At 41.1% G+C, this 26,215-nt stretch overlaps 1 protein-coding gene across 2 annotated transcripts in view; it reads left to right on the forward strand.

The window, feature by feature from the left end:
• The window catches only part of GPR45 (G protein-coupled receptor 45), a 96,640-nt gene that overhangs the window by 5,384 nt on the left and 65,041 nt on the right, over window positions 1-26,215 (forward strand). The window contains exon 3 of one of the 2 annotated variants that reach the window (XR_014018555.1): window positions 1,954-2,320. The exons of the other annotated variant lie outside the window; for it this stretch is intronic. The gene's annotated coding sequence lies outside the window, so the exon portion shown is untranslated. Of the gene's footprint in view, window positions 1-1,953; window positions 2,321-26,215 lie in introns of those variants that run through there. 2 annotated transcript variants of the gene reach the window in all.

The raw sequence follows: 26,215 nt of genomic DNA on the forward strand, positions 1-26,215 counted from the left end.
ACATATAAATTTTGTAAAATAATTTCTAAATAATGTTTCACATTTTGACCCATTAAGTTAGTTGGCCTCATCCTTCAGCGTTTCTGACTGAGTCCTCTCCTGGGCCGGTGACTGCAGACGTGAACTTGTCCTGCGTACATGCGTGGCACTAATGCGGAGGGTCTGAGGAACCAGGGAGGCCTTAGCTAAACCAGTTTGGTTTTGTTTGATGGGGGTAACTGGAAGACTTATGTAATTTTTAAGATTGGAAAATGAAAAATGGGTAGACATTAGCCAGATAAAACATGGGTTAAGAGGAGAAGGGTAGCACTACTCCAGGTGGAACATCTTGAATCATGGCTCAGAAATAAAAGCATGGAGTACAGAGGACGAGGAACAGAAAATAAGTTGAGGATGCTCCGTTTGGGGAGCTGAGGACTGCGGCAGGAGGAGGGACCATCACAAAGACCCAAGGCCCTGCTGAGGGGCAGGGCTGTGCTCTAAGAGCGAGGGGACTGACATGGTGGGCATGGGGGAGAGAGAGCCCAGCACTGGCTGGATGCTGGTGGACCAGGGTTGCAGGAGGACCTGCATGGAGGTTGTATGGGTGTGCAGATGATGGATGGGCACCTTGCCTAGGCGTAGCAATGGGAATGGAGTGAAGATTTAGAAGGCAAAATGAACAAATCTCTGAGGGGCAGGTTCAAGGTCATTCTTCGGTCTTAGGAGATGGATGGGTAATACCTTTGGAAATATGGAGGAAGAATCAGATTGATATTATTTGATTTTTAAATTTTTTAAAATTGCTGATAATTGTGTATAACAAGGGAGTGCAGTGTGATAATTCAGTCAATTAATATAATGTTCAATGATCACGATGATTAGATATTTGCTTTGGGAGCATTTGAGTTCCTCTCCTCTAGCTTTTCATAAATATCTAAGGGACTGTCATGAAGTAGTCATCCTACTGTGCTAGCAAACACTAGAATTTATTCCTCTTATGTAACTGCAGTTTGGTACCCATTCTGCAGCCTCCCTTCCTTTCCTCTGATCCATCCCTCCGTGAAGACATTTTGGTCACGAGCGAGCATATGGAACACTTAGGTAGAAATATCTAATAGGCAGTCGGAACAAATGTTGGTTGTGCATGTTCCACATGCCAGGCATGCTCTGTCGTTTGGAATGCAGTCACCGAGAAGACCAGAAACCCTGCCGTGGTGAATCACACAGCCCGGAGCCACAGTCTAGGGAACCACCAGTTAACATGAAAAGTGAAGACTTCAGTGAAGAAGATGGCTCAGTTAGATTTCAGTAAAAGCAGTGGCCTAGGACAAGATCCCAAGGAGCCCCAAGAGATATGAAGGAACTGAGAATGGTTAACAGGGACAACAAGAGAGGCTGGGCTTCAGAGGTGGAGGGAGAGGTCCCTAGTGCCACACACAGCTGAGAAGTTAAAGAAACTGAGGTCTAGAGATGATCTAATGTGAGGCTTTTCAAAGTGGGTTCTCCAGACCAGCAGTAGCAGCATCAACCCTGGAACTTGTTAGAAATGCAAATTCTTGAGCTCCACCCCAGGCTAACTTCATCTGAAACTCTGGGGGTGGGACCCAGTAATCTGTGTTGCAACAGTCCTTCTAGGGAATTTTGATGCACACTAGAGTTTGAAAATCACAGCTCCATTACATTAATTGATAAAGAAGTCATTGGTGACTGGGAAATGTGGTGAATGTATTTTCGTAGAGGTTAAACCCAGTTTGAGAATAAAAAAAAAAGAAAATCTTTAGCAGGAATGTTAAAGCTAGGTTTTTAGTTTTTCAGTTTTGATTAAGAAATTTCAAATGTTTTACTTTCTTTTGCATGGTTGGCTTTACTTTTTCTTCTATTTTACCAGCTATTTGATCATTGATTCATATTTTGTTTCACTCTATTTTGACTTTTGAAGTTTTTTTTTTTCTTATCTACTTTGAAACACAGGGCACCTGCATCATTGATCTGGTTCACCACCTTTGACTCTGAAATTGAGGAACTGAAATACCAAAACAGAGAGCAATCATGAAGATAAGTGAATCTCAGCCGCCTGAGAAAACACCCAGATAGTTAAGTTAGCTCTTCCAAAAAGTTGCAAGACTCTATTAGGGATAGATTTCTAACAATTTGAAAACTCGTTATTCATGAGAAATAATTGGAAGTGTGCCCTTTTCATCTCAAGTGATCCAACAACGTAACCACAATTATTGTATTTCTGATGTACTTATGAAGGAAAAGACTCTTATTAACTAGGTCTTTTCCTAATCCTTTTGTTGATGGCCTCCCTATATCTTCTTACAGTTGATAGGAAGAATTAGAGCATATTGCTTTGTTTTGCTATCACCATGGGAAAATAAATGGTAATTGAAGAGAAACTGATAACAGATATTACTTCTATTGCTATCCATGCTCAAAATGAAAACTTGGCTGTTTATAAGAATAAAACCTGGTAGGCAGCCCAGCACACTCTCTAGCAACACACACAAAGAAGGTCCCCAAAGGTTGAGTGAATAGATGGGGGGTGGGAAGGAGGGTGCATGGATGGATGGGTACATGAATGGACAAAGAATGGATGGATCAATGGATGGATAGATTAATGAGTGGGTGGACGTATGGATGAGGATATAAAAGGATAGATGTGAATATAGGTATGGAAGGGCACATGAAAGAATGGATAGGTGGATGAATGAATGGATGGATGAGTAGATGGAGGAATCAGTGCATAAGGGGGTGGATGTCTGGATGGGTAAAAAGATGGTTGTTGGAGGAGTGGATAAAAAGATGGTGTTGGAGAGTTCTGCCTAAAGAGGGAAAGGCAGTGTTTTGTTTTGTTTTAAATATATTGTTTCTCTTGAGTAGGGTAAAGTGAGCTGAGCTGAAAATTCAAAGGTTTTAGAGATGCTACCACTCATTTCTAATGTTATGTTATGTTAGTTCTCTAGCATCTCTTACTCCTCCTGTTGGTTTTGAGATGAGGACCAAATAGTATGATGACCATAAGCATGTTGTTGAAACTGCAAAGTGCCATCGGAATGTGAAGACTGTTTGTTAGGTGTGGTTAGATAATGAAGTGTAGTTTGGGGGTGCTTTTTCTCTTCTTTGGGGATATCCTGAGAATTCTACGTGTGTACAAGACATTGGCAAGCTCTCTTCTTTGGGGAAGAGCCTACTCCTGTCTGCAATGGGTGATACAGTGATCTTGGCTGAATGAATACAGTGTTGTTCTATTTATGGTTTGTGGGTTGGAAGCACACATTACCAGAATGTCAAATCTGCCATTTATTGATTAAAGCAAGATGAAAATATACAGAGTTAAATGTGATACAAAGAGAAATACTAGACAAATTATAGCACAAGTGAGAGTTAACTCTCTATGGCAAAAGTTGTGAAGGCAGTGGACACCAATATGACTAACTTCTGGTCACCTCAAGCTTAATGTATCCAAGAGTGAGGTGCATAAATGTAACCTGAAGTTAATTGCTACTGAGAATATATCATGATAAATTTGTTTTATAAGCCAAGGACAAGCCACACTATTTCCACTGACCTGCACATGCTACCAGCCCCCGAGATGGGCCAGCTGGTGTCTTCACTGACGGGAGAGTGCCGTCACAGCATTGTTTGTGCAAGCTGACTCTCTTAAATAGGTGTTGGTATTGCCACTTTTATGGATGAGGAAGGAGAAGTACTCCCTGTTGAGACTTGCTGGGGTTTGGGTGTGGTTAGTCTCCCAAGGATTCATATGCTAGAAGCTTGATCTCCACTGTGGAGAAGTGATGGGGCCTTAAGAGGCAGGTCCTAGTAGGAGGCTCTGAGACCAGCTCCTCCCCTCTCTCTGGCTGCCTGTGTTGCCCTGAGATCTTTCCCTATCATACACACCATTGTGGTACCATCCACCATGAGGTCCTCACCAGAATCAACCTAATGCTGGCCCCATACTTTTGAATCTTCAGAACTGCGAGCTAACCAAACCTATTTTCTCCATAAAGTACCCAGTCTCGGGTAAATAGACTAACACAAAACCACAGAAGAAAGAACTCAATTCAGATGTTTTGGCAAGTCAAGTTTTCTTTTCACTTGAGAATGTCTTATAATAAAGCTTTCAGTAAATTGTAGATCATAGCCCAGGAGTGTCAGCCTGTGAATCTTGTTTACATGTTGATTCCTTTGAAGAAACTTCAAATCGGTGGAAATGGGATCATAACTTGCCAGTTGACAGCAAAAACTTCAAATCGGTGGAAATGGGATCGTAACTTGCCAGTTGACACCCAATGCACACAATACTCAAAAAATACAGTGTGCTCCCCACCCCAAGTGCTGTTGATTCTGGCACAAGTGTGCGAGTCTCCTACTCAAACTTGAGTTGCATATTAAAGCAAATTGGAACTTTGAGCTAGCACCTCTGGGTTGCATTCATGGGGTACATTCTTCCATTGGGGGCCTCAAAAGTGTGAAGGCATGAAGCTTTTTAGCAAAGAAAGAGTTGACATTTTCAGGAGTGTCATCTATAGTAAGTCCCTGTAAAACTTACTCTTCTAGCTAATTCACAGGAAGAAAACAGATGCATTCATTTATAATCAATGTATTCATACTTCTTACAAGCATTTGTGGAATGCCTATGACACTGCAAGAAGCCATATAGAAATAAGGAAGTTTGGTTCCAATAACCCTTTTTCTTTATGTCCACTTAATTTTTTACCAAAAAAAGAAAAAGAATTGAGATGAAAATTAGTTAATGAAGAAACAGGATTTTTGAAACTGTAGGAATATTGACAAGAGTACCCTTTTGACTTTCATGCTCATTATCAGCTTCAAACATTCAATTCTGTTTCAAAATTGCTTCTCTGCTCTGGGGATTTTGGTAAGAATTTCTTTGCTGATGTCACAGAGGTCTTCAAGTGAGAAGCCTGATGCTAGGAATTTGTTTGGGATTTGACAACTGACTGTATTTCCCAAGACAGAAGGCCTCGTGATTACCGTTTAAACCAGGTCACAACACTTTCTGTGGAAGACTGTCTCCAGTCTAGGTGACTAGTTCAAGGAAAGTGCATGAACTTTGAAACAGGACTCCTGAGTTCTAGAAAAATCATATTCTTGAGTGCACAGAGTACAGGTTTGCATCTGAAGCTTGGTTAGGCCATTCAATATGCTGATTGACTCAGATTATTCTCCCCTCTGTGCCTCAGTTTCCTCATCTATAAATCGGAGGTTATAATAGAGACTTGCAGGGACATTGCAGGGGTCGACTAACACTTAAATGGAAGAATTCCCATATATCAGGAACCATATTAGACATTTCTTTATATTTCATTAAACATTTTCATTATTTCACTTGATCCTTACAATACTCTACGAAGGAAGCATGATGCTTAGTCCCAATTTGCAGATGAGGTTATGTGCTGTACTGTCAGTGTCTAGAACAAGCAGACCCTCAGCAAATTCAGGATCCACAGGTCTAGTCTTTCCAGACAGTCAGCTGTCTGTGTGCTCAGCTTTCCCGGGCTTCCGTCTCCTCATGAAGTGGTGAAGGCAGTGGATCCTGCCCTACCATTGGGCAGTAGGTTCCTGGGGGACCTGCTCTAGCCATGTATATAGCCAAGGTATTCCTGGTCGGTGGGACCACTGATCGCACAGTTAGATACCAGGCATGGGGCCCTGCACTGAGGGCCCGACAAGAAGGCAGAGACATCCATAGAAAGGGTCTTTCTGTGCTTCTCTCTCTGGCCTCAGATCCACATCTGGTGCTCGGGCTCCTCACCAGCTGAAACTTTGAACAACTCTGTTAAGCAAGAGCTTTGCATTCCAGGGGAGGATGAGAACCCAGATGGGGACAAGAAAGAACGTGATCTTTGATGAGCGATTGGCTGCTTAGTGATGCTTAGTGACGACTGTTTCTCTCTTTGGATGCTCAAGTGTGGAGCATATTTCTTGAAAGGATTCTTCCATCTGCATTTCTGCTTCCTGCCAAGTGGCCACCGGGCTGGGTGACTGGCTGCACTTCCTCATTGCTCTTTCCATGTTCTAATCACAAGCAGAGTAGGATGTGCCGTGGGGATGCCGTTCAGGTTGGGCTCAGATCCTAGTGGTGGCAGGGAGCATTTTTTTATTGGGCAATTATTGGACAGAGTGGAAAGGAGGAAGAATCCTGACTGTCTTTCTGGGATTCAGGAATGAGGATCAGAAGGGATTAGTGGAGAGATGAGATCACACTCTTGTGACCAATGGCTTCAGTCTCTCCCTTTCTTCAGGAAGGAGAAGAGAAGAGAAAGGGCACCTGGTTGATTTGGGCTGTGATTGTGTTTATGTTCAACACACTGGGGGACAAGTACATTCCTGTTAATCTGAGCCTGGGTTCCATGAGTCCTGATTGGAGTCTGGCTCCCAGTTGTACTGTGAGAACTTTTGCCTTTTAGTGCAAAAGCTGTCAACACTGCCTGGGTTTCTTACATGTAGCTCAGAACAACAACAACAACAACAAATATATATATATAAAACCATTGGTAGGAGAAAGTTTATTACTTATGTGATGTTCTCCATGTGATTTATGACAGAACTAAAATCGAGCTTGAAATGAAAATGGATCAAAATTAAAACAATTCGTCTTATCCATGGTGAGTCAAACAAATTTTCATTTGTGCACTTGCTAATTTTTCTTCTGTGCTATATCCAAGGAATGAAATGAATATAAGACAAATTGGGGGGCCTTGGGGTGTGGCTTAGTGGTTGAGCACTTGCCTAGCCTACAGGAGGCCCTGGGTTTTGTTACCAGTGCTACAATTAAAAGTGAAAAAGCAAAACAGTTTCAAACATTTTACCTTGACCTTCAAATGCAAGGACATGCAGTGAAAGTCCATGGGACACTTAAGTGCACAGAAACCTTGGCCTCCACCTCAGCAGGTTTAACTAACAAAGCCAACTTGACAGGCAGAAAACTTTCTAGAATATTCTGCCTGGTGCAGTTTACAAGAGATAACATGGAGGGTTGAAAAGAACATTGGACAGGAGAGAGAAGCCTCGATGTTAGTTCTACCTACACATCTAACATCTTCAGGTCACTTCATCTTTCTGGGTCTTGGTTTCCTCTTTTGTGAAACAGGAGTGTAGGGGACATGAATCTGGAGGTGTCTCCCTGCTGTGCGATGCTGTGACTCCACAGTTCCATTCCTTCCTGTGCCCTTCTCCATCTCCTTTCTGTTACTTTCTGAACTCAACATGCGTTAGCTGTGTGCCGTTGCCATAATCACCCAGTCACGGAACACCACCTGGTGGAAACTAAAGTCACTACTATTTATGTTAAACTGTTTCATTATTTTGGAGAGAAGGTGGAGAAAGCTCCAAGCATGAAGCTCTAATTACAGTAATATGGTACATTAGATTATAGTTCTCTTTTGCCCTATTTTATTGATGATCGTAGCCCTGGAAATCCAAGCCAAGAGTTTTCTTTCTAGGCTAACATGGCTGATATTCCGCACATCCCACAAGAGACCAGCACTTCTGAATCGACAAGATGGAAAGAGTGTGAGCCTCAGTGCACAGAGCAGGACTGAGAGGAGGGCAAGGGCTGCACGCGCCCCTCAGAGCGCTCATTGGTGACGAACGCACATTCTGGTGCCGGCCTGGGTGCTAGAGCTCTGTGTTTTTGGCTCAAGGATCCCCAAAACTGTACCTCCCAAATTGTATAAATGTGCCACTAAGAGGCTTCACCCCAAGACAGTACAATGGTGAGGTGTCTTTCTAGAATGTTCCTTTTTTAAAAATATATTTTTTTGCAGAAAAAAACTATTAGCCACATAATAAAATAAAGTGAATTTTATTATGGAGTTGAATGCAAACTTGCACAAACATGTAATGTGAAACAGAAGCTTGAAAACTAGAGACTCATTGGGGCATTCCTCCAGAGGCTCCTTGTATTGCTCCGCTGCTCAGATGCTTTGGTGAAAAATACTGCACATGGCTGCTGCTAATGTTTATTGAGGACCATGAGCTGTTCCAAGCATTTTTACGTGATTCGCTGCAGGTGCTCTCTTTATCCCCAGTTTACAGATGAGGAATCTCAGCTTCATAGGACTTAAGTGATTTGTGCCGTGTTTACAAGGCAAGTAAGAGGCAGAGCTAAGACTTCAACCCCAGCAGCTTCTTCTCTTTTGTGCCACTCTGGATGCTGCCACTCACCCCTGACAGAGAAAGCATCTGTAGCCACAAAGTGTACTGTCGTAAAGACATGATAGGTAGACCTAATATTGGCAAAGGAGCTCTGGAGGGGTGCTCTCCAGAATTGCTTCCAAGACACACATGGTGGACTTATCTCTACAGCTTCCCTCCCTAGACTTTCAGAGAAGCACAGGGCAGAACAACCTTCCAAAAGTAAGCAGATGTTCACCATCGTACCTCCCAAGCCCGCCCAGTCAGCCCAGCCTCACCAGCCACTGATGGATCTGTTCTCCTTTCTAAACCACAGATCCAAGAAGGCCTGATTCTGTGCAAGAGGAGAGAGCTCACGAGGACTCTATGTTCTGTCTTGTATCTAGGACAGGGATTGAACATAAGTTTAAATAGAAAAGTAAGAAAACATCAGCTTGAGTTGGGTAATTTAGGAAGATTTTCTCAAGACAGTGGGCCCTGACTCAAGAGGGCAAAGAGGCACTCTAAGTAGAAGGAAGAATGGGTGGAGGTCGAAGTCAAAATGCACAGCCTGTGTCTAGCATCTGGAAGTGGACCATTTGGGCTGTAGAATCACATCGCATGTAAAAGCAGGGAAGATAAGGCTCTCATGGGAATCTGAGCCATTACATTGATGGCTTTGAACCCTAAGCTAAGGAATCTGAGTTTAATCAAGTAGTCAATGATGAGCTGTTGAAAGATACAGAGGAAAAGGATAAGATTTATGGTTGTGTAAAAAGCCTGGCTGCAATTGGTACATAGGAGAGACCCAAAGAAAAAGATATCAGTGTAGACACTAACAAGGAAGGCATTTAAATAATTAAAGCAAGAGGCAATGTGTTTCTGAACAGGGCAAGGGCTTAGAACATAGACAGGGACTACTTTTAACTTGGACAGTTTTGAGGTGGTGAAATATTCTAATATTGTTCCAGTACTGGGAATGGAGGCAGGTACAACTCCTGAAGAAAGGAGAAAAATGGTTTAAAAAAATGGATTTCTGCTTCTAGAAAGCTGGAGTAGAAGTGATTGTCCTTACCTTTTCTGTTAGAGCTAAAATCTTGAACATCACAGATAAAAGAAATACAACAAGACTCCAAAAAAGCAGAAGAAGGCAGACATACTAGGATTTCTGGACTTGATGGTAGGTTACTTGGGTTTTTTGTCTCTTAAGTCCCAGTGTATTATTCTGCATTTTTGTTACTATAATGAAATACATGAGACAGGCTACTTTATAAAGAAAAGAGGTTTATTTTGGTTCACAGTTCTAGTTCAAGGTCAGAGGCCTGCATCTCGTGATGCTTTTCTTGCTGGCAGAGCCCCAGGATGTTTCAGGACATCACATGGAAAGAGACAGCTTGCGTATGGGTATGGGTATATATCCTCTGTCTCTCTCCCTTTTAAGATAAAGCCAATACAGGGGCTTTATTCTGATGACCTCATCTGCCCCTAATCCCTCCAGATGCACCTCCCAGTCAGATTAAGTTTCCACTTTCTTAATGCCTCACAGTGGAAATTAACTTTCAATGCATGAAGCCTTGGGGTACACACTCCAAGCCATAGCGCCCAGAGTCTTATAGCATATTGAGCATGAAAATCCAACTACCAATCCCCAACAGGATCCCCTCTACATGAAAAGAGCATCACAATGCCAACTATGAGAAGCAGGTGCTTGCAGACCTTGGCCAATTGCATTTTCTGCAGGGGCAGAGTAGCCAAGGAGGAGTCGACGTACAAGGCACTTGTTGGAACAGTGCTTTGCTCACAGCCAGAAGAGAAGCAGCAAGATCAGTATCTGCAGTCAGTGCCAATCTCTTAGGGCAGAGGTTCCCTCTTGATAGCTGACACAGGGCAGCACACTGCACACACCACTCTGTGAGGTGCAAATTCCCTGTTCTCTGCCCGTGGAAGGAAGATGTGCTCTTGGGATTGCCAGCTGCCATAAAATGCACACATCTCATCAGTATAAGTTCACTCACTGGTTAACCAGGACAGGGCAAATTTTTCTCTTAATAAGGAATAACTTCAGCCCCATGTCTCCTTAGAACCTGGCTTCCATGCAGGAGAATGTTCCAAGTTCAAGGCAGTGATTGGCCATCTGGAGGGGAGGTGACAGGCTACATAATGGCTGCTTCCCCCAAACAACATAAAATTTCAAATATCTAGGCTTCGGTGGAAACCACTCATCATACAAAGCATCAGGAGGACCTCAACTTGAGTGAAACAATACCAAGATGGTAAACAGGTAGGAATTATCTGACAAGGATTTTAAAGCAATGATTCTAGAAGCACTCTGAGCAATAGCAAGCACAGGGAAAACTCTCACTGAAACACAGAAGACAATTAAATGGAAATTTTAGAGCTGCAAAATATGATAAATAAAACAAAGATTTTAATAGATGAAACTAAGAGCAGAATGAATGGGAGAGAAGGATAGAATCTGTTAACTTGAAGATAGAGAAAAAGAATCTACCCATGCAGAATAACAGAAAATAGACTGGGAATTAAAAAAAAAAAAAAAAGGAGCTCAGGGAATTGAGAGTTTGTGAGAAAAGATCAAACTTCATGTGTTAGTCAGCTATACTGTGACAATGTACTCCACAAGAACAACTCGGAGGAGGGAAAGTTTATTGTGGCTCATGGTTTCAGAGGTTCAGTTCATGGCCGACTGACTCCATAATTCGAGGCCTGGGGTGAGGGGGACTGTCATGGCAGAATGTGTGGGGAGGGAAAGCTTCCCAGATGACAGCTAGGAAACAGAAAGAGCTTGAGTGCACAGAGCAGGGATAACACAGTCCCCAAGGGCCACACCCCCCGTGGAGGACCCACTTCCTCCAGCCATGCCCTGCCTACCTGCAGTTACCAACTGTTAATTCATTCAGATTATTAATCCATCAAGTGATATATCCACTGTCTAGGTTACAGCTGTCATAATCTGATAATTCCACCTCAGAACATTCCTACATTGTCTCACACACAAGCTTTTGGGGGCCGCCTCATATCCAAGCCATAACACGTCATGTCTTAGGAGTCCTGGATGGAGAGAATTAAAGAACTGAAACAGCACTCAAAGAAAATGTGACTAAAACTTTATCACATTTGATGAAAGATAGGAGAAACTGCATCAAGAAATGGAGAAAACCCCAAACAAAATATAGAATAAAAATAAATACGAAGACACATCATTGTTAAACCTCTAAAAACCAAATGCAATGAAAAAATGCTGAAAGCAGGAAGAGAAAAATGATGTCTTATCATCTAGGAGAAAAACAACTAAAACGAAAGTAGCTTTCTCATCAGAAACCATGAAGCCAGAAGAACGGGGCACAATATTTTTTTTTTTTTTTAGGGTTGAAAGGAAAGAATCAGCAACTCGGAATTTTATATCCAGTGAAAATATCTCAATAATGAAAGAGAAATTAAGAAATTTATTTTCAGATAAAGGAAAAATCAGAAACTTTGTAAATCTACCGTAAAATAATATGCAACTACCCTAAAATGACAAAAGGCATTTTTCTAAAAGAATGGAAATAGAAAAAGAAAGATTCTTCCCCCTTAAACGGTCACCAAGATTCTCAGTCATTTCACAGGAACACTACCCAAGTTGGTATGAGGCCCTCTTTATCCACCAACAAGCCAGAATCTGTGTCTGAGCTCACCTGTCTCTACTCTGCCTGAGGATAGGACCCATGCTCTCATTAAAGCAACTGGTGTAAATGTTGAACCTCTGTGGCCCGCCCAGGGTGCAAATAACCCAGCCCATGGCAGGACCCAGTCTGCAACACAGGGGCCAGTGGACCTGCTCCAGCAGAGGGTCTCTCCTCCTCCACCACTGCCACTCCTGCTGAGAAGAAAGTGGAAACCAGAAAGGAGACTCTGAGAAGTCTGATGATGACATGGGCTTGTTTGTTTGTTTTTAATTAAACCTCTTTTGCAACATGTTCAATAGAAAGCTGAGCTTTTAAAAAAAAAAATCAGAGAACATGACAGAAGAAAGTACGAAGACATAGGGAGAGAGGATGAGCTTCACTTTTTATGTGTGAATTTATGTGGGAGTTTTTTCAAAGTTAGGTTTGATGGTGGAAACAAAAATGATAACATGCCCGTGGCAGCGGTGCACACCTGTAATCCCAGCGGCTCAGAAGGCTGAGGCAGGAGGATCGCAAGTTCAAAGCCAGCCTCAGCAAAGGCAAGGTGCTAAGCAACTCAGTGAGACCCTGTCTCTAAATAAAATACAAAATAGGGCTGGGGATGTGGCTCAGTGGTTGAGTGCCCCTCAGTTCAATCCCCAATACCTCCCGCCCCACAAAAAAAAGATAAGAGCCAAATGTGGCTCTTAAAGTATGGAGAAGAAATGTTTAAGACCATTATAATATAAACAAGAGAAGGTAAAGGCCAAAGGGACAAAGAACACAGTGGAACAGAGAAACAACAAAAAGAAGAAAGAGAAACAAACAGACAACAGAAACAAAGGGCAGGCTTCAGCCCTGTCGGTAATTACATTAAATGTAAATGAGTAGATTTAAAACATGATATACCTGTATGCTATAAGAAATTCATTTCACATATAATAATATAGGTTGATAAGTAAAATGATGAAAAAGTTATGTTAATATTGATTCTAAAAGAAAAAATTCCTATATTAATATCAGATGAAGTAGAATTCAGAGCAAATAAAATTAACAGGGACAGAGTGGAACATGACACCATAGCAATCCTCAATGCATACTCACTAAATGTAGAGTGCATAAATATGAAGCAAATGTTGATAGCTCTAAAGAAAGATGGATAGAGAAATAGACAAATCCAAAATTATAATTGAAGACTTCAATACATCTTTCAACAACACATTAAAAAGCCAGAAGAAAATCCACTAGAATATAGAACAGAATAACACCATCAATCAATAGCATTAGGTCAACATTTATAAAACACCCTACTCAACAACAGTAGAATACACATTGTTCTTTAGAACCCATGGAACCATGACAGATCATACCTGCACCATAAACTAAGCCTCAGCAAACTTGAAGGAATTGAAGTTTTGCAAGAGTGTATTCTTTGATCACATTGGAATCCAACTAGAAATTGATAACAAGAAAAACTTCAAATGCTTGAAAATTAAATATCACATTTCTAAATAATTCATTGGTCAAAGAAAAATCTTGATGGAAACAAAATATACTAAATCAAAATAACGTACAACATATCAAAATTTGTCAGGCACAGCTAAATCATTGCTGAGAAGCAAATTGATAACATTAAATTGTTACATTAGGAAATTTGGAGATGACTCAAATGAATAATCAAAGGCTTCACCTCAAGAATATAAAGAAAAAGAATAGCAAAATAAACCCAAAGCAAGTAGAAGGAAGAAAGTAATAAAGATATATGCAGAAATCTGTGAACTAAGAAGCAGAAAAGTAGGCCAGGCGCAGTGGCATATGCCTGTAATACCAGCGGCTTGGGAGGCTGAGACAGGAGAATCCCGAGTTCAAAGCCAGCCTCAGCAAAAGCAAGGTTCTAAGCAACTCAGTGAGACCCTGTCTCTAAATAAAATACAAAATAGGGCTGAGGATGTGGCTCAGTAGTCGAGTACCCCTGAGTTTAATTCCTGGAATCAAAAAAGAAGCAGAAAAGTAGAGAAATCAATATAACAAATAGCTGATTCTCCAAAAAGATTTTTAAAAATTGACAAACTTCAAGCAAGATCAACAAAAAGAGGACAGAAATGCCAATACCAGGAATAAGACAGCATATCACTGCAGATCTTGCAGACAGCAAAAGGAAAGCAAGAGAATGCAAGGAGCAACGTACACTTACAAGCTGACAACTTAGATGAAATGGATCCATTCCCTCAAGAAGAAGAAACTACCACAACTGCCCCAGGGTGAAACAGATACACTATATTTAATAACTATCGTGCTGTTTGAATAACACTATAGTTACTAAATAAATTGAATTTCTAACTTAAAATTTCTTAAAAAAGAAATCTCCAGACAAGATGCTTTCACTGTAAAATTCTAACAAAAGATTAAGGTAGATTAAAGGAAGAATGGACATTCATTCTACTCCATGACTTCCAGAAAATAGAGGAGGAAGAAACTCTTCCAAATTGTTTTTAGAAAGCCATTATTACCTTGATATAAAAACCAGACATAAACAATACAAAAAGGAAAAAGTAAACACCATTAATAAAGATTCAAATTATTTTATAAAATATGCTAAGATAAAATCCAACAACTTATAAAATGTATTATACTTGCATCACAACTAACTGGAGTTTATTTCAGATATGCAAAGTTGCTTCAATATATGAAAATCATTCAGTGTAATTCACCATATTAACATGCTAAAGAGGACTGACCGCAAGAGCCTATCAACTGATATGGAAAAAGCATCTGACAAAATCCAGCGCCCATTCACAATTAAGACACTAAGAAAATGAGAAGCAGAGGGGAATTTCCTCAACTTGACAAAGACATCCACAAAAGTCCCAGAACTGACATCACACTTAATTTTTAAAGACAATGTTTTCTGCCATAGATCATGAACAAGGATGTTAGTTCTCACCACTCCTGTTACACAGTACAGTAGAGTTCTAGCCAGTGCAATAAGACAAGAAAGGAAAATACAAGGCATACAAGTCATAAGGGAAGAAATAAAATTGTTCTTCTCTGCAGATGACATATTTATCTACCTAGAAAATACCAAAGAATCTCCAAATATTCTCTTAGAATTAATAAGTGACACAATAGGATACAAGATTAATTAAGAAAAAATGTATTTTGATGCACTAGCAATCAACATCTGGAAACTGAAATTAAAAATACAAAACTATTTATAATCATTCAAAAACATCAAAATATGTAGGTGTATTTTTTGGGTGGGCGGGGTAGTACTAGTATTGAACCCAGGGCTTAGTGCTTGCTAGGCAAACACTCTGCTACTGAGCTACATTCCCAGGCCTAGGTATGCAAATTTCTTTAGAAAATCAAAAGATGTATAAAATGCTGAGAACTTGAAAGTTGCAAAACACTGACAAAAGATATTTTTTAAGATTTAAGTTAATACAGAAATGCATCATCTTTATGGATTGTAATACTCAGCATAGAACACATGTCAGTTCTCTCCAAACTGATGTGCATGTTTAATGCAACTCCTATCAAAATACCAGGAAGATGTTTAGTGGATATGAATAAGATTATTTGAAAACTTATAAGAAAAAGCAAAGCAATTAGAATAGCTAAAATAAATTTTTAAAAAAGTGGGATGAATTTGTGTACTTACTTTCAAGATTTGCCGTGAAACTATACTATGAAAGCCTGCACAGTATTGATAGAAGTCTGGAGACCTAAATCAATGTAGCAGAGCAGAGAACCCAAAGAGATCCACATGAGTATGACAAATTATTTTAAATAAAATGCCAAAGAAATTCAATGTAATTTAATGTAATGGTGCTGGCACAATTGGACATCTCCAGGCCAAAAAATAAAGAAAATCTTGACATAACCTCCCACCTTATACAAAAATTAGGATCACATTATTACGATAGCCTAGCCAGGGAGACTGCCTGCATCCCAGCTAACTGGATTGGCCAACCACCTGCACAAGAAACAAGCAACAACAGAAAAAGGAATTTTATGAAGTTTGGTCAAACTAGAGAGAAGCATCTAGATGCTTCTCCTCTGGTCTACAGAGGCAGTTACAATGTACAGAAACGAAAGCCAGGTGATATGCATATGTAGAATTAGCTAGGCTGTGGTAGACAGCGATGTCAGTGTTCATTTTCTGTGTGTCTGTCCTCAGTATGAGAAATTCATAAGTTAAAACAATTTGGAGCTTTTAATTCCAAAGGAGTCTGTCTCAATATAAATCATAGATTTTAATGTAAAATGTAAGACTATAAAACTTGTAGGATAAAACATAAGAGGGCTTGGTGAGAGTACTTAGATGTGGCACTGAAAGCACAAACCATAGAATAAAAAAAATACATTAAACATTAAAGACTGTATCAAAAGAATAACCAGACAAGGTATAAACTGGGAAAAACATTTGCAATCCACATATCTGATAAAGGATTCCTATGTAGAATATATAAAGAGCTCTCCAAAGTCAATAGTAGAAAAACAAATAATCTAACTAGAAAATGGGCTACCTACGTTACCATCCCCCCTTCCTTCCAGAGACTCTCAAAATCGCCTACTTTACACATTTCCCCTTCACCTGTAGAAATGAGTTATACAAGTTTCTGAGTAATTTTGTGTAGTGGTTATGCAGATTTCTGTGAATTTGCCTGGCTGTGGTTTTTCCCATTTTACATGTTAATAAATTTGTAGATTTTTTTTCTCCTATTTAATGTTGGTCTTTTTCCTCTGGCAAACTTCACAGGGTAGAAGGGAAATTTCCCTTCATCCCTATAATATGAAATACTGTCAAGAATGAAGAATCTGCATCTCATTCATTGCTAGGAGGAATGCAAAATATTATAGCCATTCTGCAAAGCCACTTGTCAGTTTCTTCAAAAATAAGGAAAACACAAAAAACAACTAAAGGCTAAACATATGTTTAACCACACCACCCACCCAGCAACCTCACACTTTGGCATTTATCCCAGGATAATAAAAATTTACATCCACATATAAAAACTTGTACTCTATTGTTTGTAGCAGCTTTGATAACAACCCCAAACTGGAAACAATAAAAATGTTTTCTAGCAGGTGAATGTTTAAGCAAATGGCAGTACATCCATACCATGGTACATTAGTCAGGGTTTTCTAGAGGAATAGAACCAACAGGGAGTATAATTATAAAAAGGGGATTAATCAGGTGGGTTTATGCAGCCAGAAGCTGGATAGTCCACAATGGCCACCTGCAGGCTGGCGAGCTGGGAGAACCAGTAGCTGCACAGTCCAAGAAGTCGAAGCCCCAGAACAAGAGAGATCCACGGATAAACAGTGCTACCCCAGTCTGATCAAAGGCTTCTGAGAATCATGGCAGGATCCTCTTCGGAAGAGAGAAGAAGTAAGAGCCCGATACCCTTAGACAACCGCAGCAGCAACCAAGAACCCTTCCAAGAAGAATGAAGCTTGCATCTGCTGTGGCTTCCTTTTTCTTCCAACTTTTATTCCATCCAAGCCATTATCCTATTGGACCGTCTGCCCACACTTAGGGAGGGCCTCCATTTCAGTTGGCTATCCCACATGCCAATCATTCCTAGACACACCCTCATTGACATGCCCAGAAGCCTCTTAATCCTTAACATCTCTTAATCCAATCAAGTTGACAATTCAAATTAACCATTACACATGAATACATTGTAATGTATTGAACATTGAATAATTGTTTATTGAGGGAACACCTTAATTATTGCCTGAGACATATGTATTCTAAGAAATTATTTTTCTTAAATTTAAATTTAAGATACGTTCTGGGTATCTTACTGAAGTGTAGAGTAGAATAGTGGTCCTTAGAGTTTAGGAAGGGAAGGAGGTAGGGTGTAGTCAGTAGGTTTTGTTTATTTCAACTGACATAATCCACCGTCATTCAACCATGAGCAACTGCTTCACATCTCAGGTACCTTAGGTGGCTGAGGGGAGTGGGACAGGAGATTGCAGCTCAGTGCCATAGAGCTGGTCACAAGTCAGGCCTACTCTTCAGTTTAGCAATAGAGGGATGAGAGCTAATCACCAACATCTGTGGGCCCCAGTTTTCCTCATCTGTGATATGGGAAGAAGAAGTGAGTCTCTGAACATAAAAACCTATCACAACTGCAAAATCCAATATACCTGATGGCACGTCACCCTATAAGCTTAGCCTGCTGTTTAGTCCCAGCAGAGGAGCGACACGAGAGTATGAGGTACTAAGGCTTGAGGCAGGCCTGAGACACCTGGCTGGGCTTCAGTCTTCGCTCCATCAAGAGAACTCCTCGAAGACAAAGGAGGTGAGATCAGTATGTGAAAGAGGGACTGCTGTCCTTTGCTTACAGTAGCACCATTCACGACAGCCAAGATAGAAAGTCACCTGAAACTGTTGTTCATTGATGGATGAACGGACAAAGAAAATGTAGCATATATTCACAATGTAACATTCGTCAGCTTTCAAGAATGACAACCTGTCGTTGGTGACCACGTGGATGGAACTAGAAGACATGGTGGTGAGTGAAATAAACCAGGTAAAGAAAGACAAATATCACCTGTTCATCTATGGAAACTAAAAATGATCTTACTGAAGTGTAGAGTAGAATAGTGGTCCTTAGAGTTTAGGAAGGGAAGGAGGTAGGGTGTAGAGAGGTATTGGACATGGGGTACCAAAGTACAATTAGAGTGAATTCTAGAGTTCTACAGCAAATTGGATGACTATAGTTTGCAATCTACTGTATATTCCCAAAAAACTGGAAGATAGGAGTTGGAAGGTTCCCATCACATAGAAATGCTAATAACTGATTTTATCAAAATTACACATTGTACATGTATTTTGAATTATTACACTGTACCTTATAAATATGTGCAATTATTATGTGTCACATAAAAATAATGCCATATTATTAACATCCGTAAGTGATTGCCTCAATTATTCACAAGTGCAAACATTTATTCTTATTCTCCTGGGTCTGCAGGTCCACTATGACTCAGCTGATCAAGGACAGGCTTAACTGTGAGGTTTTTATTTAGGCTGTGGGACTGCAGGGCATGGCTCAGATCAGGTGGAAATTCAGATCTGACTCACCTATATTCATTTGGGCTCTAGGCTGAAAGTCCTATCTACCCAGGGTACATCTTCTCAAGGCCCTACCCACAATGGATATAGGTGGGAAGTGAATATTTGCTCAACAATAATCCAGTCTTGATGTGGTATGGGCTTTGGGTTAGGCCAAACTTTGGTTGAGGGTATATGAAACAATCTAACCCCACCTACTCAGATTGACAGTCACATGGTCTAGGTGCCTTCATCAAATCTCAGACCGGGAGAGAGCTGAGTGTGATTCCCTGGGATGAATGGGGGAAATTTTGATTCTCCTTGGATGAGCATGTCTTCTTCCTAGGAGTCTTCCTGGACTCCAGTCAGCTTCAGGAGCTCAAGTGGGTAGGTCACCCACTTGATGCTTCTTCATGGTGTAGAACATCTTTAATTTGCCTTCCTGGGTCTCCACGCCTACTCCATCACCCCCCACCATTTCCATCATTTTGCTGTTTTCTACCCTGCTAAGTTGTATGATCTCTGGAGCAAAGGGCTCTCTTTCACCCTGGCACCTGCTTAGGTTCTGGCACTAAGGAACCCGCAAAGGATGGGAGTAGGGAGGTCAGTGAGACTGGGTATGTGTTCCTGGTCTTGGACGATTCTGAGATAGTCTGAACTGTCCATAGTTCTGCCCTGAGCTTAGTTTACTGCGGGGTAGTCTTGGGCAGAATCTGAAACACCTTGGGTAGTCTACGGAAAAGCCTCAGGATGATTGTGGGATAGCTTTGGGCTAACCATAGGGTAATCTTGGGCTGATAGTGAACCTCCTCAAATTACTTCTAGGACCCTGACTGATACAAGCTTAGATTTCAGTTGGTCCATTTAATGTTTTCCCTGCTGGGTTTTGCCTTATTCTACACTTTGGGAATGGAAATGTGTACTCTGTCCCATGGCTGTATGCTAGAAGTATATAATTTAGAGTTTTTAGAGTTTTACGGTGGCTCCCGATTGAGTTTGTCTTGAGTTTCAGAGGAGACTTTGGACTTGGATTTTTTAAGCAATGCATTGAGACTTTGGAGCCACTTGGAGATGGACTGAATGCATTTTGCATTGAGAGATGGACACTAGCCTTTGAGGACCAGGGACAGAATGTTATGGGTAGGATCACAAATATACCCCAAAGTCCATTATGAAAGGCTTGGTTGCCAGCCTGTGGTACTATGAAGTGGTGGTGGAACTTTAAAGAGATGGGGCCTAATGGAAGTAAGTCAGGTCATTGGTATGGTGCCTTTGAAAGGGAGCTAGGCCCCTTCATTTTTCTCTCTTTGCTTCCCAGGTGCTATAAAGTGAGCAGTATTTGTTCCATCTTGTGTTTCCTGTCATGATATTCTGCCTCATTATAGGCTCCAAAGCAACAGAGCCACCATGAACTGAAACCTACGAAACCATGAGCCAAAGGAAACTTTTCCTCCTTATAAGTTGATTTTCTCAGGTATTTTGTCACAGTAACAAAAAAGTTGAAGAGCATATACCATATGTTGAAATTGCCATTCTTTTTAAGATTGAATAATATCCTGTTGTATATATAGTTAACCGTCAGTAACCATGGATGTTTGATTTCAGAACAATCCTCCTCCCAAAATTCAAAGATGCTTAAGTCCCTTATATAAAATGTATAGTATTGGCATGTCACCTATACACATTATTTTGTATATGTTAAATTTTTCATCTCTAGATGACTTATAGTACCTAACACAATGTAATGGTTATGTAAATAATTGGTTATTCTATGTTGCTTGGCAGATAATGAGAAGAAAAAATATATATACATATGTTCAATGTTGATGCAATTTTTAAAAAACATTTTCAACCTGTGATTTGTTGAATGGATGGGCAGCCCAGGGACACAGAGGGCTAAATAAGCATCCTGTATTTCATTGATGCATTCCCCCACTGACCCGCATTCGGGTTGTTTCCACCTTTTGACTACTGTGCATAATGCTGCCATGAAACTCAGAATCTGTTCAAACCCATCCTCACTCCATTCTTTTGGGATTGTTGGATTACATGGCAATTCTGTGTTTAACTTTGTGGAGAACTGCTATACTGTTTCCATAGCAGCCGCACCATTTTATTTTATTACCAGCAATGAATGCACAAGGGTTGCAATTTCTCTACATCCTTGCCAACACTTTTTATTTTATGTTTTTGTTTTGTTTTGTCTTTTAATAGTGGCAGTCCTAATGGGTGTGAAGTGGTACCTCGTTGTGGATTTGCTTTGCATTCCCTTAATGAGTAATGATGCTGAGTACCCTTTCATGTTCTTGTAGAACATTTCTACATATTCTTTACAGAGATGTCTGTGCAAGACCTTTGCCTATTTTTTTTAATATGGATTTTTTTTTTTGCTACTTTTACTGAGTGGTAGGGGTTTCTCAAACAATCTGGATATTCTTGGATGTATGCTTGGCACATACTTTTCATGGCTTGTCTTTTTATTGTGTTGACAGTATCCTTTGATGCACACAAACTTTTAATTTGGATGAAGTACAACCTAGGTATGTTTTTCTTTTGTTACCTGGGTCGTACCTGGAGATTCTTTGAGGCATCCTGACGATGTGGGGACATGATAGCCCTTCCTCCCAGAGGCCAACACTCCTCTGTGGCCCCTTCTGAGCCTTCTCTACATATCCAGCAGAATGTGTGGGGGCTCCTGTGGCAATGATCTTACTCCTCTGTTCATACAGGAGCCTTGCAAATACTGCACCACACAGAAGGGAGCTGCATAAATGGTGGAGAAGTAAACAAAGGGGTAACTGAATATATGGTTCCAGGAAGGAAGAAATTGTCCTCTCAACAGGGCCACAGAGTCTCAAACCTGGTTTCTTTCACAACTGCTTCCCTCCTTAATTTCCTATTGTCCTGGGAGGTTGACTCCCAGTGGAACCTGGCTTTTACCTAGTTGTTTGCAGCACAAAAATGTTGTTCTACAGCTCCCGGGCAGTGGCCCAGTTTCCCTGCTTCTTTAACGAAGGGGAGGTGTCTGCTGTGGGAAATCAGCGATGTATGGAATCACCCAGGACTGCTTCTGTCCCTTGTAGAAACCATCATAGATAAGAGACGTGCTGAAGCTAAGGAGGGAACATGACCAGCTCCTTCTGATAGGAAATTGCCTTCCTCACCCCTGGTGTGTCCTTGCTAATTTGGAGCTGGGTTCTTCCCTCAGATGGATGTCCCTCCTCAGGACATCCAGTCCAAACACATTTTAAATGAACTTCATGTATAATTTCCCCCATGAGCCCCCGAGGTTCCTAGAATGCAAATTCAATACAAAACCAGAATTGGGAGCATTCATTGTACAGTAGAAGAACATCTAGTGAACGCAGCACAAACGGTTGTTAATTATCTTTTCCTAATTTTTCATTCCTTTTTGGATTACTGATGTCACTAGCAGATAAGAGGTAGCAGGCATCAAAGCTTAGGAAAAAATAATAGGAGGAAAACATAAAACTAAGATAACCATCTGAATTAACGCTTTTGTGCAAACTGGCAAAAGGCAGTCATTATAAAACATTATTTAATTTTAGCAAAAGAACATTTCAGTCAAGCTTATCCTGTACCATTCTTTTTTTTTAAAAAATTATATTTTAGTTGTAGTTGGACACAATATCTTTATTTCACTTATTTATTTTTATGTGGTGCTGAGGATCGAACCCAGGGTCCCATACATGTGAGGCGAGGGCTCCACCACTGAACCACAAGCCCAGCCCCTATCCTGTATCATTCTTGTCCTGCAGGAACAGGTTTAAAAAGTCATGACCTTCTAGAAATTCAAAGAATTGAGACAAATCAGAATCAGATATTTGTAGTACCTCTCTTCATTCTGCATGATCTTTCATAAGTTATGTAACCAGCCTTAGCCTCTATTTTCTCATCTGTAAAATGGAAACAATGAAAATTGCCTTATTGAGCTGCTCTAAGATTAAACAAAACAGAATTTGTAAAGCATGAAGCACATGCTCAATATATATCAGCTCCCACCTCCTCCTTCCGCTGTAGGTAGCACTGTTTATCAATACTTCACTTTGGGGCAGGGGTTACTTGTGAGGTGATTACTGATTTTTTTTTTTGGTTGGGGGGTACTGGGAACTGAACTCAGGGCACTCAACCACTGAGCCACATCCCCAGCCCTGTTTTGTATTTTATTTAGAGACAGGGTCTCACTGAGTTGCTTAGCACTTCACTTTTGCTGAGGCTGGCTTTGAACTCGCAATCCACCTGCCTCAGTGTCCTGAGTCACTGGGATTACAGGCGTGTGCCACCGAGCCAGGCCATGATTGCTGATTTAAATTACAGATGCATGATAGACCAGATGGCCAGAAAGATTATTTATTTGTTTGTTTATTTATTGCAAAATACTATCTCTATTACCTACTTATTTCTTCAACGAATATTTGCGGATGCCTTGAAAGAGTACTTCTAGTAATAAAAGATCAAAAACTGTGCATGTGCCTAGAACCTTGACCTGGTTTATAGTTTGCTCATTTCCCACGACTTATTTCCAAATTGCCCCCGTCATCCAGGTTGGTTTGGTGATCTGCAGTGGCGGCACTGGCTGACGTCTGAATTCCCCATCCTAGGAAGATGGATGGGCCCACCAACTTCATTCCCAGCCACATCCCAGAGCCCAGCCCACCACCAAAAGAGGTCTCAGCAGTCACCACTGACCACCGACCTGCATCAAATAAATAACATTTTTTTTTTTACTTTGCCTAACACAATAATATCATTTCTTCTTTCTTGAGATTTCCAAATTGGAAAAGAGTCTACAGCAAGGCCTAGAATATTTGATGGTTTGGTTTTTTCCTCTTTCCTTCCTTACACTGGGGCAGGAAATGAAGGGAGAAACTTCCGTTAGGTGCTACTTTCCCCCTCCCCTGTCCCCTAGGAAAGCCAAATGCAGTGCATGGAAAGAACCTGGCAGGGTTGAAGGGTTTATAAGAAACTGTAAACAGACCACACTGTGGAGCCCACAGGCAAGCCAGGGGAATTGCAATCCTGTTCATTGAAGAGATGAAGCACTTCTGTATTATTATTTTTACACAAAGTTGCCAATTTCTGTTCCCGGTGGAGAAATCTGTCTCCAGAAAAAAACAAATTATAGTTCAGACAACCAGAAGGAAGAAACCTCCCACCCTGGCTTCTCAGGAGTTTTTTTCTACCGACAAGAGAGAAGTGCGGCATTGACCCTGTGTGGGGGGTTTTATAAGGTGGAGCAGCGACCAGGGCTTCTGGGAGGAGAGTGGTTTCTGGTCTTTCTTTCTCAACAGAGGTATTTTCATTCTCTGTTCTCTTCCTTCTTAAAGAAAGGTGGCAGACAAGCTTGATGTTTCTGTGTTTGTTTGTGTCACTCTAGTAAAATACCTGACTCAGGCTACTTACGAAGAAAGTTCATTTTGGCTCATGGGTCTGCAGATTCAAATCTGAGATCAGGTGGACTCCGTTTGGGGGGGCCTCTGGCCAGGGTGTCACATAATGGCAGGAGTCCATGTCCAAATGACTGCTCACATCTCAGACAAGAAGCAGAAAGGGACAGAAACCGGGCCCCCATTGTGCACCAGGATGGTGCTAGCCCTCTGGGGACAAGCTTCAGAGGTCACACGGGTCATCCTCAAACAACTCAGGTTCTAGGGGAGAGACTAAAGCAAGCACGTGTCAGAGGTTGAGAGGTGGCTGTGTTTGATGGGATCCTAATCACAGGGAGGGGGTTGATGGGTCGGGACGCACTACCTCAAGAGATGAGGGCTTGTGAGAAAACAGAAGCAGGAAGGTCACTCCTACCTACCCACCCCCCCACCCCATCTCTCTCACGTCCTTATCTCTGAAGTCACAGGGGCATGGAAGAATCTGAAGCAACAGGCCTTGCCAAGTATTCCCCAGTTTATTACCATTAGATCATACTCACTTGCCCTTCAAACATAGCATAAAAAGACCTAAACTTAACCATTTCTTTGGACTTTTGTGTCCTTGTACATGTTCCCAGGTCATGAAAAACTCACATTAAACATATTTGTATGCTTTCTTGTGGGGCCTCAGCCATGGACTTAGAATGGGTGATGAAAAATGTCCTCCCCTGTAGTACAACCTAGGTCACCGGTGTGTACTATGAGCAATCTGTGCCACACACACAGACCAAACACATTTGTGTTTTCCCACAGTGTCAGAATGTATTGAATAACAATAAATTCACAGGCTACACCCCTCTCAGTAGTGGCAGTTCACGGACACCTGTGGGTCAGCTGTTCGTCATAAGCTGGGCAGTCACAGGTTGTTTTATTCTGGTCTTAACCATTGATGTCTATAGCTCTCAAGGTACACAGTACACTTTACTCATTTATGTATATATACATGCATTTATACACACACACACACACACACACACACACAAGAAAATCTTAAGGCAGCCCACAGGGTTTCAGGAGGCTGAACTGAGAACATAGGCAGAGAGCAGATATGAACACAAAAAGTCACTGGATGGTCAAATAAGATGACAAACCAATCGAAGAACTCATTCAGGGTACAGAGTTGTCAAAGCACAGGAACTTCTAGGCCAGGATCCGGAGGACAGCCATTTCAGAGCGTCAACTTGGAGTGTCAGTTTGAGACGTCAGCTTGGAATGAGTCACACATTGTCGTCATGGGTAGGACAAACCATACTCTGCTGAAGCCCGAGGACACAAGATTTGGGGGTGTGTCTCTATGGCAATTTGGAGAGGGGGCAAAGCTAGTGATGAATTACCAGGAGATAGGGTCAGGGTGCCTCTGTGTCCAGTCTTGGGGTGCTCTTCCTTTTGAGTCTCTGGTGAAGAGGTTGCTTCTTTGGATGGTCTGGTGTGTTTAATAAACTCAGGGCCTGGTTTTTCTGATATGAGTTGACACACTCATGCATTCATGTGCTTCTGATTAATTTGATAAGTCCACCTGTGATCATTTTTATTTACACACTTTATTTATCAGTTTGTGACTTACAGTTGTATTAGGAAAATGAATGGTGGTGGTTTATTTGTAGAAACAAGGTATAGAATCATTTTTTTTTTCTGGAACTAGTGGTTAAGCCCAACAGTATTTGATCAGTAAGTCACATCCCCAGCCCTTTATTTAGTTTTTATTTTGAGACAGAATCTTGCTAAGTTGCTGAGGCTGGCCTTGTACTTACAATTCTTCATCAGTCTCCCAAATTACAGGATTACAGGCATGTGCTAACATGACTGGTGGGGTAGACTCATTCTACATCTGCATTTAAACTCAAAATATAGTAACTACTATGTTACACAATGGTGTGACTTAGGGTTAGGCACAGTCTGAAAACGAT

The sequence above is a fragment of the Spermophilus citellus genome (genome assembly GCF_964194105.1).
Source record: "Spermophilus citellus genome assembly, chromosome: 13".
Classification (NCBI taxonomy): domain Eukaryota; kingdom Metazoa; phylum Chordata; class Mammalia; order Rodentia; family Sciuridae; genus Spermophilus; species Spermophilus citellus.